General features: G+C 41.4%; 1 long non-coding RNA gene across 1 annotated transcript; it reads right to left on the bottom strand.

Annotated features, from left to right (window-relative positions):
* Positions 1 to 1,464: 1,464 nt before the first annotated feature.
* On the bottom strand, positions 1,465 to 10,641 carry LOC144790631 (uncharacterized). Its single transcript, XR_013602241.1, has 2 exons — positions 10,451 to 10,641; positions 1,465 to 2,399 (listed from the first exon to the last, which is right to left on the bottom strand). It is a non-coding gene; the product is annotated as an uncharacterized LOC144790631 (long non-coding RNA).
* Between the last annotated feature and the right edge of the window lie 6,124 nt (positions 10,642 to 16,765).

The raw sequence follows: 16,765 nt of genomic DNA on the forward strand, positions 1-16,765 counted from the left end.
GAATGTTTCATTAAGCCTGTGGAATTGGCAGAATTTGGTGACTCAGTGTTAATGTTGTAACTTGGAATTCTGGCCATATTCTGCCAATCGCCGCATGGCAGAATTTTTCCTGTGAGGCTCCAGAAATGTGAGCAGGATCTGACGTCCCTTAGAGCCATTTTCTAATCTGGATAGTCATGGTAAGAGGGCTGCTTCCGAGAAGATTTACGGCTGCTTCCGAGAAGATTTACGGCTGGTTGAGTTAATTTTGTGCTGTGCTCTCTTGCGCACAGCATTGTGCTATTGCACTGAGTTTTCAGCACTGCTCGCACTACTGGCGCTAAACTGCAGCGTAACATGCATATTTCCTTTAAATGGCAGAACTTCACGGATTCTTGATGAGTTTTTATGTAACTCAGCAGCACTCCACAAGTTGCAACCTCCCCTAATGTCAACATAGCCCACCTTGAATGTTTTAAAATAACCTTAGCAGTTGACCACAATTGCATCCAGGAATCTCACAAATGTATAAATAGTGTATTGGTGGTCAGTGTTCTGAAGTTTTCAGTTGTTCGCTGGCCTCTGGGGGAATGGATCACCTCTGAAAGAGGCATAAGTTATTCAATGATACATGCAAACATTAATGTTTGGTCTGTTGCCAGTGAGTAACTTTTTAGATCACAAAAATAATCTCCAGTCAGTTGTTCCTCTATTAGGAAACGTTCTAGATAGTTTCCAAAGACACCTTCTTCACAGAATATACATGGAGACTGATCCACTTCATTTGCAGGCTAAGAATATAAAACAAGTAAGGTACGAGAAGAGGGGAGTCTTCAGTGAGAGAGGTTAATGAGTGAATAAGTATGGAGACTATGCCATTGCAGGTTCTAGTTACATAAATTAGCAAAGAATGGAATAAACAACCTTGTCCTGTTAAGGAACTCTTATAGATGGAAGCCAAAGAGAGCACACTCACTATGGATGACAAGAATTGATACATCCAGTCAAAGTCTTTGACATGCATGGCTTTGGATACTAAACTTGCAGATGATGAGATCATACCATGGAGAGTACACAGACGTGAAAGATGATGGAGACTTATATTCTCTGTCTGTACTAGATGTGATTCCCTTCCATAAACAGTACAGCCTGTTTGTGCATTGCAACGGCATCCTTCTAATCAATGTTGGTTTGTCTTTGGTACCCTCTGATAGCCCTAGTGCCAGCCGATCAAAGAGTAATATGAAGTTCCCTATCTGACAAGGAACATTCAGGAATGGTGTGATGAGTTACATAAACAAGGTTGGCTTTTTCAGTGCCTTAGGTCATTGACTGCTGCTACTTTGCAAGGTGGGAATGTGTGATGCCCAATTCATGTCTCTCAAGGGAGGATCAATTATATATGTCTCCCAAGGGCGGAAGGGTGCAAATTATACTTACACTGTGCCTCCTCTTTGTTTTCAGAACAAAATAACTGATGCACCATTCAGAGTACAAATTACTTTATTGTTTGAATATTCACTCGACATGACTGATATTCAATCCAACATATTATACTATGATAATTGTGCTATATAGAACTCTTTCCCATTGATGATCTATTTGGTATCACAAAATGGAATAGGATCAATTTAAAATAGTTAAAAAAATATATACAATGAATAAAAAAGTATAAAACTGTAACTCCATGTACGTTCCAAAGAGATTTCATTGATTTGTGTTCCTATGACAATGACCTGTTTCCTTGTTCCAAATGAAGTGAAAGAATGGTTCACATGGTCTACGTGTGAGCAAAGAAAGTGAATGAATTTGGATGGAGATTTGGTCTAGTGGTTATTTTGTTGACTCTAAATCCTAGATTTATTGACTTTGGGACAATTACTTTATCTCCATGTCCTAGATTAATTAATGCATTAAATACTAGAGCCCTTAGAAGCTAGGCAAATGTTGTTATAAAGTGCAATATGAAAAACGAGACATTTACAGGACAGCTTCATTGGGAGGATGGCATAGTGCTGCTACTGAGACAGGTGTATGGAGCATGTGTGTAGAGTCTCTGTACGGCTAGAGGGCTGGTGAAAACTACCACTCATGAGACTCAATAAATACTAGATTTAAGTTCCCAAACAATCAGTAACAGTGTCATCTTGAGAGAGAAAAAGTGTGAAGATTCATAAAAGTACACCAAATAGAGGAACAACTTTGTCAATATGAAAATTATATGCAAGATTTCTTAGTTGCCAAGACATTTTTTTTGTTCAATCCAGAGTAAGGCAGACATTGGTGGAGTGAGAATAGACCTTTCTAAATTGAAGACCTGCTCAAGGTGATCCAGGCTTGCTTTGAATACTAAACACTCTTTTAAAACATTCCTCAAACACCTTGTTTAGCTTCTCTCCAATCTCCAAAATATTTTGGTCCTGTAAAGAAAAGAAGGAAAATCAATATTTTAAACTAACAGGTTATATGAAAGTATAATCTCACTAGCACAACGGTGCTAACGTTCTCATTTTGCATTTTACATGTTTTTACATATTGCTTTTGCAAACTTCTTCCATATACTGCTAAAAATCATTTTGTCTGTAAAAATCATTTTGTGTGAGTATAAGCACAAAATCTAATTGAAAGACCTTGTTTTCCTGCATTACAAAAGCTTGTAAATTGCAGGAAGCATGCTATATTTTTCATAGGATTTCACAAAAGTTACAGCGATAAAATCCTGTGATTTTTTTTATAAACCTAACGAGACAACATTATTAGTTACGGAGAATCCAAGGTCAGGGTAAAAAATAAACTAATTCGGGAATATAACATTTGAGACATAGTAGGCAAAGGCTGTGCCTCCATCCATGGAAAAAATAATATACGCTAGAATGAGCATTGCTCATAGAATCCTGGGGTGCACAGAAAGGAAAATGGAGTCGAAGGTTGGACACACAGCATGGGCCTCGGGCACAAACCCACCCCTTAGTTCCAGGAGGGCAGGGGAAGCCCAGATTCACCACAGTTTAACTAGCACAAAAGCCCAAATCAATAGAGCTGAGTCTCTAGAACTCAGGTGTTAGGACCTACTGAGGTCAGAAGAAGGCTGGTTGGCTTTCTTTTGGATGATTTAATCATAAGCAACTAAATAATGTTGAAAATGATAGTAGCAAAGCAGCCTGAATGAAACTATTGAGAGAAGAATTATAATGTTCACAGGACTCTAAAGCCAATTATTACTATTAACCCATCCAGCTGTTAATTTGTAAAAAATAAAGGGCCGGGGCTCTCACCAGGAGGCAGCTTCAACCCCCCCATTTCTACGGTTAGCGCTGCCTACCACAGAACCAACAAACCCTACAAGTGTGGAGAGGATGTAGCTAATGGCCAGAGCTGCCGACTCTGCAGCTGGGGAACCAGGTTCGAGTCTGGGCGTCGCTCAACATCCTGTGATTCAGGGAAAATCATATAATATCCCTGTGCCTACCAAAAATGAATGTGACCTTAACTGGTGCTCAAGCGCTGGTGTTGATGAATGAGGGCCAGTGCTGAGTACCATAAACCACCGGCCCAAATTAAGCACTGATTAAACCTCAATTGAACCACCGTTACTGAGCTGCAACGAGGAGGTAAGGAGAGATAAAGGACTGACACACACCATAGGCAGGAGTGGGGTTACTGTACAACACACACAGTGTCAAGGAAAGACAGAAAGTAAAGACAAATAGAGGGCATCAAGACAATAGGGATACGGCACAGCGAACAAAAAGGACAAGGCAGGCTTAGGACCGACAATTGGCATAACTACTAACCCTGGGCGTAGTTTGCGAAGTAGCGCTACACGTAGCTACATGAAGTACACTTTGCACTATGCGAGATACGTGTAGCACTGCGCGAACTGCGTAGTACTCTGTTCGCAATGATTGCACAGTGCCGGATGCTTGTCCGGACCGTGCAATCATTGAAAACGGCATCTTGCACAGTGCAAGCTGTCGTTTTCTGCCGCTCGAGTAGATTTTTACTCGAGCGACAGCTTTCTCAACGCGGACTGGTAGTTTCTCATTGCGAGTGGTTGCGAGCATACGCGACCACTCGCAATGAGAAACCTGACCTCCGCACGTTGAGAATCTTGCTAGGAGGTTTATTTATCACGCTCGCGAGCGGCAACTTTATGTTGTTGATCACGAGCAAGGAAAAAGTCTCGCCGGGATGTCATTTTGCTTGCTCGCGGTGGCCAATTTGACGTTGAGGGCCGCGAGCAAGCAAAAAAATTACCATTGCGCTACGCGTGTTTGCACTGTGCTACGTGCAATTCGCGTAGGGCAAAGTAGCGCAAAATTTGCAAACTACGCGAGCGTAGCGTAGTGCTTTGCCCAGGGTTAATAACTACTACATAGTTACTGAACAGCACACAGATAGAAAAAGGAGAGAACTTGGATAGCCTTGACAATAGTTTGAGCGATGAAGTTACTGACACAGAAATGGGCAAGAGGTGCCTCAATAAAGGCAATCAAAGTGACCCAACATCAAACTATTAGTGCACAGTACACAGAAAAGGACAGGCAACACAAAACATACACGAGGACATTTGGCCACCAGGTCAAGAGTTCACTGTACATTATAAAGGACTTCACATAAACAGAAGTGTTATTAAAGTTAGGGGTTCCACAGCAAGTTGCTACTTTGCAGCTCAGAGAGGAATGGGGTGAGTGGATTAAACACATATGTAGGGTCTATGCTTAGTGCTGAGAGTAGAATGCATTGGGCTTCCTCTGTCCATTATCTCCTGAATATTCTAGTGTTGCCAGGTAGCCTTACTGTTGAGGAATATATTGGTTAAAAGCAGTTTTGGGGGGTAAGAGCTGGATGGAAAGCTGGCTGCGAAGTCCGGTCTGCCGTGTAGCTGTTTACAATAAACCTACTTCAATCTACCTTCGCTCGGCGTGATTACTACAAAATATGGCAACGATTTGGCGACACGGCTGCACCTTGAACCCGAAGCGTGCAGCAACCTTCAAGCCGTCTACTTTTTACTAACTTCCCGGTCCAGGTCCCTATGAGACTTCTATCTACCTGGAAAGCTGTTTTCTCACTCTCGTTACTGCTGTGCTACGCGGTGCGTTGGATTTCCCAAATCAGCTGTGGCACTAAGCAGGACGTAAATTGGGACGGTACCTGTTATTACACCGGCGATTTCCTTCACTATCCTCCAGCGCTGTGCCTGTTTGCCAGTGAAGATACAAGTTTAGCAGTTTAATTCTCCATTTTCATGGTGTTGTTCCTGCCGTCCTGTATTTTGGGGTGCGCTGCGGACCCACACTGGTATCACGAGGCACACCTCACGGCAGTCAGATGAGATCATTTATACACACACTCTTCTATAAAACGTCTTGCCTGGTCAGTGCGTCTGATGGCACACGCAACGTCTTTCTTCAATGTGAAGTCCTCCATGTCTTGCCTGGTCCGTGCGCCTGAGTCTGCCACAGTGTTTTTAGGGTTGAGGGATCCTAGCAACTAATTCCTTTGTGATGGCAAACAGCTGTTGTATTTTCTCTGCAATCTTTGACGTGGAAGCCTTTGACTAGGCGGATCACAGTGATTCGCACCCCATTGTTTTGTACTCGTGTATGACGACACCCAGCTCCTGGGTCTTCTCTTCAAGCCCTGATACTACTCGCTCTGAGTAGGCGGATCACAGTGATTCGCACACCATTGTTCTTATCATGAACGAATCACGTTCTGCAATTTCGTTAAATGGTGTACTGAGTGAGAAAACACATCATGGTAATTCGCACACCATTTTAGCAAGCAAGAGGATCACAGTGATTTCTAGCACAGTTTTGTGCATTCTTGTTTTCTCTCCCGTGCTGGTCAGTGATTCGCACACTTATTCTCTACCACAGTGCAATACTTAGCAAAATTACTCATGTTTGTCCTCTTATAAGTCTTGTATTCATACTGCAAGGATGTTATAATTTTAGAGGATCTGTTTTTGCTACTAGTTATAGTTTGTTCTTGGTGCTATGTGAACCATGCAAGCTGTTACACCTCCTCCCTCATTTTGAGACAATCCTGGCGAATCAACTGTTAGGTGGGAGGTATGGTTCGTCGCATTTGAAACCTATCTTGGGGCCATAGGCACTTTGAGATTTAGTGCTGAACGAAAGAAATGTTTATTATTAATTTCTTTGGGTTTTCAGGGGAGGTCTATATGTAAACATTTACCTGAACTGACACACCAGGCTGGTGACAAAATAGATAAATACCAAGACATTATTACAAAACATAAGACTAGATTTGACAAACACCTAGTCTCATGGTCCTTAGACATACATTTTTAAAAAGAAAATAGGGTGATGGAGAAGATGTTGATGCCTATATATCAGTGTTATGTAGGTTAGCATCAGTTAGTCAATTTGAGATGTTCACTGATCAACTCATCAGAGATCAGTTTGTTTGCCAATGTAGAGACAAACAAATCAGACAAAAATGGTCATCTATGGGAAATCCATCACTAGAAAAAACAATCAAAGTGGCAAAAAGTATTGACATTTCTCAAATTTCATTGAAAGAGTTGGATGATTAAGTTCTTGTTCATGAACCCGTAAATGTTGTTGGAAGTCGAAAGCTGAAACAAAAAGATTTTCGCAGTGGAATGTCTGCTAATGTTAAAGGTAAGAGTCAAGTTCACAGTAAGATGTTTAAAAGCAATATGCTTTTGTTGTGGTAATCCTCCACACCCAAAAGGGGGAAGATGTTATGCAGCTAATGTGGTGTGCAATTATTGCAGGAACACTGGACATTTTGCCATAGTGTGTCTAAAGAAAAAAATTCAAAAGAAAGTAGTGGCGTGTGTGGTGGAATCTGATTATGAATCTGACTCAGAAGTCGTTTCGATTGGGACAGATGTTCAAGTGGACACAGTGCCTGAAGGAACTGAACCTATTGAGGGTGATCCATCAAAATGTGTTGATCCTAATTTTGAAGTGACTGTTGGGGGTAAAGTCATTAATTTGTTTGTTGATTCTGGTGCCAGGATTACGATGATTACTCAGAAGCCGTTCGAGGAAAGTTGGGGTGATAGAGTACTCATGCCACCAGACAGTTCTCCAGTTTCCTATGAAGGGCATAGAATTGAACTTCTTGGATACATTGAAGATGTACTCATGTTCAGAGGAAGGAGGATCAAATCTAAAGTTTATGTTGCTCTCAAAGGTTTGAATACTTTAGGCTGGTTTCATCAAGGGTTGTCCGGTATGGTTCTAAGACCAGGTACCAAGGAGCAAGTTTTAGTGGTTGGTTGTGATGAGGTAGAGTGCAAGTGAAAGAATTAGTTTCCCTCAGTTTTTGGTGAAGGTTTAGGGAAAATACGTGGTTTCAAACACAAAATTATTGTGAACTATGGTGCTTCACCTGTAAAACACAAACTAAGAGGTGTCCTGTTTAGTTTGAGAGAAGACCTGGACCAAGAGCTCAGATCCTTGTGTGATAAGGGGACCATTGAACCCACTGACTCGTCTTTGTGGTTGTCTCCCTTGGTGGTAGCACGCAAGCGGTGTGGAAAATTGCTTGTGTGCGTTGACTTGAGGTCACCGAATAAAGAAATCTGGGTGGATTCACATCCTCTACCCAAGATTTGCGACTTGTTTGCGTGTGTCAGAGGATCCAAATATTTCTCAAAGATAGATTTCGCTAGCGCTGATCATCAGATTGAATTACATCCTGATTAGCGTGCTCTTACAGCATTTGTTTCCCCTTTAGGAACCTTTCAGTACAAACAGATGCTGGTCAGTTTGGCATCTGCCGCCTCTGTATTGAGAGTAATGCAGAATTTGTAAGGGGCTGTGGAAGGTGTGTTAGTCTTTCAAGAAGATGTTTTGGTTTACACCAAGGATGTTCAGTCACATGATACTATTTTGTGCAGCGTCTTGGATATTTTTGAGAAGTATGGTGTTGTGCCTAAGACGGAAAAATGTAAGTTGTTATGTGAACAGGGCATTAGACCTAGGAAAGGATTTTTAGATGCTATTGTTGATGCTACCACACCTGTTGACAAGATGGGATAAAAGACACTGTTAAGACTCTTCGAGTATTACTCACGCTTTATTCCAGATTTTGCCACCATTGTATGCCCTATTAGCAATCTTCTCAAAAAAGGGGTATAATTTGAGTGGTCCAGTGAGTGTGCTTCTGCCTTCCAGCATGTCAAGTTGTGTTTGAGTGAGAGTGAGGCTCTCAAACCTTATGACTGTGATTTTCCATGTTTTATAACTGGTGATGCAAGCCAAGTTGGATTGGGTGCAGTTTTGACAAAAAGAAAATACGAAACGAAGAGAGCACTGTAGCGTTTGCTTCAAGAGTTCTTAAGGATGCTGAATTGCAGTATTCTGTCATTGAAAGGGAGCTTTTGGCTTGGCTGTGGGTAGTGGAAAATGTCACCACTATGTATGGGGCAGACATTTTCTGCTGCGAACAGATCACAAACCATTGGTCAATATCCTTGGCACAGGTGCTAACAAGTGTTGTACACCTAGGATATTGAGAATGGTTTCTCGTTTAATGCAATATCAATTTGATGTGATTCATATCTCTGTTGGTAGGAACTTTCGGGCTGATTTTTTGTCCCGCTTTCTTTTGAGAAGTGATGAAAGTGATGGTCAGGAATTTTCATGAACTATGTGAAGAAGACTCTGAGTGTTGTTTCATAGCTGCTCTGGCGATACCACAACTTAGTCTTGGCTCGGAGGAGAATTGGATCAGTGCCTTAAGGGATGATGTGGTTTTACAGCAAGTTTGCGAATTAATCAGAAGCGGTTGGCCCAGGGAGAAGGTTTTATCTTCTCTTCTACAACCTTATTGGAAGGTTGAGATGGAAATATCCTTAGAGGATGAGCTTTTGCTGTGCCCGGATAAACGTATTCCTCCTCACAGTATTAGAAGAATTATTATCAACAAATCTCATGAAGGTCACTTGGGCGCAACTCTCACCAAGCGTTTCATCCGTGAGACATTTTAGTGGCCTAGTAAGGATGCTGAGATCAGCGAAGTAGTGGAGAATTGTGTAGTGTGTGGTGCGGTAAACACGTTTGAAAGTGGCCACCGCCCCTACTTCCCATTGGATGTCCTTCGGGCCATGAGTAGAGGTTGGTTTAGATGTTATGGGTCCTTTTGCGTCCTTACCTGGAGGATATCGCTATATTTTTGTGCTGCTGGATATGCATCCAAGTGGTCAGAAATCAAGATGGTCAAGGCACCTAGTGCATCTAGCCGAGCGTTGTTTTTCAAGGAGGTTTACATGAGAGAGGGATTCCCTGAGGTACTGGTTTCACACAATGGTACACAATTTTTGAGTGGTGAGGTTAAATAGTTTCTTGATTCTTGCAACATTAAGCAATTGAAGAGTTCCCTTTATCACCCACATACGAATGGCCTTGTTGAGCGAATGAACAGAGTGGTGGGTGAGTGTGTCAGGTGGGCAAAATCGGGCAAACATGATGTGGGAAAGTCTTTGGACAGCATGTTGTGGTTTTATAGAACTACTCCTCACTCCATGACCAAGATTTCTCCTTTTGAATTATTGAGGGGCACGAGAGCCAACACACGTTTTAAACCAGGATAGATGAATGAGTGGATCAAGTCAGAGTCTGATGCAGTGAGTCTTATGGACATTGCAAAAGGCAATGTGTTAAAATCTCAAACTAAACAAAAGTTTTGGTTTGATCAAAAGAAAAGAAGTCAAAACCGTTCCGGTGAGTGTGGGTGATTTGGTGCAGGTTACGTCACCTGTCCATGTGAATAAAGCCTTGGACAAGTTTGGTGCTCCAACTACAGTGATAAAGGTTGGGCCAATGCTATCAAAGTTGAAGGAGGAAAATGGTGGAATGTTGGCAGAATTGTTACTGTAAAGAGGAGGGGTAATCAGGAAAGATAAGGTATTTGCAAAAGTGAAGATATGGGTGACTCCAGAGGGGTTTTCGTTTGAAGAAGCTCCAGGACCAGAGTCATCGCCAGTAGGTATTGTGTGTAAACATGTGTAGAATGTTGTGTATTGTATTTTGGTGTTTGTTGTTGCTGTTAAAGAGGAAGGAGACTATGTACTGTTTATGCTTACTGCTGGGAGTAGAATGTATTGAGCTTCTCCTGTCCATTCTCTCCCAGAGATTCTAGTGTTGCCAGGTAGCATTACCATTGGGGATGTATTGTTTTAAAGCACTGTGGGCGGTTGAAGATGGCTGGGAAGCTGGCTGCGAAGTCCTGTCTGACGTGTAACCATTTACAATAAACCTACTTTAATCTACCTTCGCTCAGCGTGATTACTACAATATACCATGTGGTTACCAATGTCCAAGTTTACTTTAAAGATAAGGGTATAAAGGAGAGTGAAGATAGCCTGACCAGAGGGGATCAGGAGAGGAGGTCACATAAAATCCCTCTTGGTCGGAAAACAGAACTAGGAGAATGAGGTCGCTTATCTTGAGAGGATACATACTGTGTTAAAAGATTTGAAGTTCATGAACATCAGCCGTATTTCTCGAACAAGTTTTCCCACTGTATTGTAGCAACGGCTATTAGACTGAGGTTCCTTCAAGAACATAAAAAAATTGTTCTTGGTGTTCTGCAATATGCTTTTCACTTGGCCCAGCCAGATAGGGCGCTGTATATGTTGAGAATAATGAGGGACCTAAAAAAAATAAAACACATCTCATTAGCAAGCATATCAGGTATACAAGTGCTAACACTGTTTTGGAGGTTTAAATCCAAGTCCAATATGTATTTGCTCATATAACAAAATCTTGTGTTTACCTTGGTATGGCTCAAAGCGGTGCATATAAAGTTTCCCAAACTTTTCCTTATTCTAGAAATTATTTTAGTATGGGGAAAAGTTTGGGAGTCAGTGTTTTATCTTTAGGGAGATAGAGTATTAGAGCCACACACTCACACACATATTCAAGGCACTATACAACTTAGGCCCCAACGGCTTGAACAGCCGTATTTCCTTCCTCCGACCACCCAGGCACCTCCACTCTGCAGGACTTCCACTCACGCACATCCTAAGCATACAAAGACCCGGATCAGGATGGGCACTATCTTACATCTACCATAGGCTGTGCTAGGCACACCACACTCACAGATGATAGTGCACTCTACAAATGCACATAAAAATTGCATATAAATGTCAGAATCACTCTGTGTATCAAAAATGTTTCTGCAAGTTGAAAATATAGGGAATTTAAGGGAAGGGTCAGTATATTTTCATACCTGGAACTGAAGCCCGCCAAATCAGCTGAAGAATGGAGAAAGACATTAACACACAAAAGATGATGGAGGAACACTTTTAATATTCAACCCATCGTTCTTTTGCCCACCATGCCACCTGAGTTTGGACCTAGACATATCAAAATCTGTCATTACCCTGCTCCAAATGGAAAAGTTCAGCCCAAACTGCCAGGCCAGGTCCTCCCTGAACCAGAACAGAAGAAACCCAAGCCCATTTTCACTTCTATTAGGGCTCATCATTCTACTATTGCTTGGTTCCAGTGGCACAATGTGCACAGGAAGCACGTTTGGGCATACCCGACCCACTTGGGCCATCACACTGAAGTATGCAAAAAAGTGATTTCTGGGATGTTTGAATTAATCTAAGCCAATGGTAATTACTCTGGGTCGCATCCTAGTCCATCGTTATTTCGCACACCATCCCACCTCAGCTTGGATTCAGCCATTTGTAAATCAGTCTTGACCCTACTCCAGTGGGATCAGTCCAGCCTGAACTGCCAGACCAGGTCCTCCGCGAACAGGAAGACAAGAAACAGAGGCAGGTGTCACCCTGAATCAGGCTCGTAAGTCGAGTGCAACTTGTTTCCATTGGCATAGTAAGCCTGGGACCCAAGTGTGGGCATATCCTATTAAGGGAAAAACGGACCTCTTGTTCAGATTGGAAGGGAGCCAATATTGGTTAGGATTTGGTGTAGAGGTGCTGTGGTCTTGATTATTACACTCTGTCTGAAGTTATGCTATTGTCTGGCATAGATGATTCATACAATCAATTCAGGAAGCATTTAGAGCGTGCAGGGGAGCATAGTTCAGCATCACAGGCCATCTGTATGATGAGTCTTTACAGTGACCAAAAGTGCACCATTGGGGCTTCTTGGGGCCATGTGTGTGTGCAATCAATGGAGCCTGACATCACTTATGTCACAGAAGAACCATTCTGCTTGCCTTATATGGTATGGTATGCCTAGGAGGGTGAAGTGGCATGTAACGTGATTTGGGGGCATCTTTGACTCACCTCATGCCTTGCAGACAGAAATTCAAAAATGCTTACTGTCTGATGTGACCCTCTGTAGGCACGCATCGGCATAATATTATTGCGCGCCAAAGATCTTTGTCTCTGCTGTTTACTGCATGAAGTATGCAGTTTTTGGCTATTACTGTCACACGCTGCTGTTGAAGATGGAGGCTATTCCAAGAGTTAGACTGGCAAAAAGACGCTTTTGATTATCTTCGCCAGAAACAGCATAAATATAGTCAGCCCTTGATGGTGACATGGGACAATTTAATACGAGGCAATTGTACAATTTAATGTGTGTGTACAGTTAATCTGGATGGAATCCTGGATATTTCTGTCTTCGTGTAGTCCATGGCATGGTGCATTTTGCTCCTTATACTTGTATAATATTTGCAGATGGGTGTTCATAAGTGACTGCACTGGTAGTTATCTGTCAATTGCTTTTTGGTTGCTTTGCTGTAAAGTTCCAGATTCATCCTTGTATCTGAAAGCAGTATTTAATTATCAATGTATATCATATTTTGGTTGTTCAAATATTTGTGGATTATCTGTGGTAAGAATACTTTTATAGATATTTACATTTTGAAATAGTCTCCGTCACTGCGTTATTCTGTTACTCAGAAGTTAGTGCATTTTGATTCTCATCTTTTCCTTCAATTGCACTGATCATTTTCTTAGGGTTAGCTTCGTCATAACCTTTATGTTAGGGTTGCTGGACATGGCCTCCTGTTTACATCGGGAAAAATAGTAATCTTTGTCTAGTAGGCTATTTTCTAGTTGCGTACATCACTTTCTGTAGCTGGATACTAATATTTTTAAATCTGTTTTCTGCTGGGTGACTCAATTTTTGCTGTTTCAAGAGATTTTAGGTCTGTTTTTAGCAGAATTTTTAAGTTTAGGATTAGCACCATGATATAAATGCCAAACTAGAAAAATGACAAAGCATTTTGCTATTTTCTTTTTAGCAAAGTCTTTAAGGATAGGATTAGACATTTGCGGTAGCAGATTTTGGTTTTCAGTGGTGTTTTCGTGCTTTCTTGCAAACAAAGCACCTCTCGACTTAAAGATGGGAACTGCCCAGAGTTCTCTCCTGTTGCTCTACATGTGTATGTATGTACAATTGTGTGTCTCACTTCACTATGACTTATCCTCCCTCACTGCAGAAGGTGTTGCAGTTGATGGAACGATGCTCAGAAGTTCGAAATCTCTGCTGGATGGAGCATTTTCAGTGAGGATCTGACAACAAGGGAATGTGTGCATGGTTGAAAACGAGGTTTGTCAACAGGCCAGTAGTTGAGGGAGGTGTCAGATAGTTTGGTACTGTGTAGTTAGTCGACAAGAGAGTTAGCATAGCAGGCAATAAAGTTGCTTTCATTGGGGAAGACTGTGAACGTTTTAACATGGTTGATCAGGCTTGGGTCTCAACAATTGTAGTGGCATGATCAAAGGCAGCAGAGTAAAGCATTCTTTTTAGGCCTTGCCTTTAGATTAAGCCTGTCTAGCAGAGAAGTAGAAGATTCTTCTGCAGATTAAAGGTGTGCCCCCTCGTTTCAATGGGTTTTTGGTTGAAAAGGTCTTGCAGGTGTGATAGGTCACATGGCAGACAATAGATGCTTTCCTCTTTGGGATAACCACTACATAGTGTATTTAGTAACTAGATTTTACAGAGTGCAAAGACAGACTTTCTGATTTCTGCAGTTTTTTTAATATAAAGTGTGGTGTCAAAAGGTGCAAGACTCAAGCAGGGTTAACTAGTTGGAAAAGAGATAGATATTTCCAATGGATTCTCCAGTGAGGAAAATGCCGTCAGGTGAAACTCTTGAAAATGCTGTAACCTGGCATAAAAATGATCTACAATCAGAAAAATGTCCTCATCATTAAAGGGTTTTCTTCTCTTACCAGGCTGAAGACAAGAGTACATTTTCTCGGTTCCTAATACAAAGTAAGACACTCGGAAAAAGCATAGCTTTCAGATGACTCCTAAGTGCAAGATGTGCAATAGAAACCTGACAATTGTTACCAACAGTTGAAGTTTAAGCATATCTGCCCCGTTTGCAGGCCAAAAGGTCCACACAGTAAGGTAAACAGGCTACACTAAAATGTATTAAACATGTATCTTTAATACTTTTATGTTTATGTTAAGGTTACCAAGGAGTCCTACCCTGACAATGAGGAATGTTTCATAAGCTTGTGAAGGCATGACATATTCAATACTACAGACTTGCACATGTTAATTGTATCAGTTTCTTTAATTTACTGTTTGCAAATCTACGTAAATCGCACATTTACAGTTCCAGCACTCAACTTGAAAAATATTTTTTTTTCTTCTTGTTAGGCGTAGGATTTAATTATCGATCATCACAATCTGGCACAATTCTGCAGAACTGTGTTTATTCTTTGTTTTAAAAATGGTCCAGTGCGCTCTGGTCATCACCCTTGGTAACCAACCATTTTCCATCCAGAGCTATATTTCCCTTCAGCTTTAGTAACCTCTAACTACTAACGAAGGCCAAACATCTATGTTGTTATAGTTAATGGTGGTGACATTTGTCTTCTACTCTTAAAGTTCAATACATCTTTATTCGGCTTAACCAGCCATAAAAGAGTCCAAGAAAGGGCTTTCAGTGCATCAACAATAGCAGCATCGATTTCCCGCCTAGGACAAATGACCATAGAATAACACTACATAATTCACTAAAATTATTTCGCTGGGGCAAACGTGAAGGCTTCAAATGCCAATATACATACAGACCTGACTGGTCGAGAACCATTTGCTCTAATTAGGCAGAAACATGTTGACCATAGCCCAATAGGGAACGTCCATATCCCTATTCGCAATTAGCTCTTTTTTAAACCTATCCACTGGGGACACTAATAAAGCATTGACCTTGTCTATCCAGGAGATAGTTTTAACCCACTTTCTGATTATTTGTTGTACTCTGCCCCTCACTCTGACCTACATTGGATGACTAAAAACACCTCACGCTCCTGTCCTATCGGGGAGCTGTAGCCAAAACTGTGTACCTTGCGGTCACAGTGCGCAAGAGGGCACCCAATGATGAAGCATGTCACCTTAGGGTCAGTGAGGGTTCGCATCTTAACATATGTGTATGTCTATCCCTCCACCCTCCTAAACTCACAGTTTGTGAGTTATACAGATACACCATCCGGTTACATATTTTGTGAGTTATTTTTATTCTACAGCCATATACATCTGCCCAAAGTGTAAGATCTGAGAATTAGCTCCTGCTATGCACTTCAAGAGTGAAAAGGGCCTATGTGGAAGGCTGCTCCTTTGGCCACCTGGCCATGGCTCTGAAGCATGCTCCCCCTGGATAAAAGGAAATTGTGTAACTACTTAGATTTTAGGGATGTTTTGTAAAACGTTTTTATTCTGCTAACTCATTTAATTTCTTCTGTGTATCCCTCGGTCTTACTAGTGTCAAGCACAAGGTGCCATGTTGGTGATGGTGAGCATTAGAAATAAAATAAATAAACATCATGGTATAGGATCTCATGCAAATAATGTTTTGTGAAGTTCTCCCATATGGACTGGGTGTGATGTTAGTACTATAGAAAGTCAAGAAATACAAGCTCTTAAATACTGGAATAAATAACCACCCTAAATGTACATTAAGGTAAAGCACACCTGTAGTGGTAAAACGTTCCCTCATGATGTGCTGTTTAGTGTTAGTCAGGTTTGTTGTCGCCATATTTGCACCAATACAGTAGTTATTGGGGTAAATGTGCAGCATTGCCTCCTCAATCCCCTTACCTTAATAGATGGGTCCTCGATGAATAAAATGCTTTCATCTTCACAGTAAAGCAGCAGAAGCAGAAACTCACATTTCTATAAAGGAACAGAAACAGGTTGAGACAGGCCAGAGAACACAAAAGACAGCAGACAAAATGGCAAGAATAAGTGGAAGAGATAGATTCTTCCAATGGCTGGGCGTCAGGGGCCCCAAGAAAACCATGGCAGATATCTGACAGTGTCCTCCAAGGTGAGAAGGTGTCAGAAGGATCTCACTTTAACTGCTGCTCAAATATATGTGGGCCTGATGTTGTAAAGGCGATCACAGGTGTGACACGCTTGCAAAGGATGGAGTACGTTCATTCTTAGACAACAGCATAGAGCGGGCAGTCCCTTGCTGGCCAGGGTCAAACTGACCACCAAAGAACGTTCACCTTCAAATAAACACATGGAGTCTCACAGCACTGAGATTTCACTATATAGACTGCGCGAGGAACAGTTTAATAAAGGCCAATACAAAACATCCCCTTCCCTTATATACAACAAACAAACTGAATACAATGTGAGCTACTAGTGAATGACACTAAGGATGTCACCAGAAAGAAATTACACGGAACTGTAAAATTATATTATACACTAAACATCCTACACTGAAAGACAGAGAAACATTAAATACAATATCAAGTAAAAATAACACATCAATTTTTTTGTGTTGCAAAACATGGGATGTTTTTTCAAAAACATATGTATAAACAACAAAA

This window comes from Lissotriton helveticus, chromosome 11 (genome assembly GCF_964261635.1).
Source record: "Lissotriton helveticus chromosome 11, aLisHel1.1, whole genome shotgun sequence".
In the NCBI taxonomy this organism is placed as follows: Eukaryota; Metazoa; Chordata; class Amphibia; order Caudata; family Salamandridae; genus Lissotriton; species Lissotriton helveticus.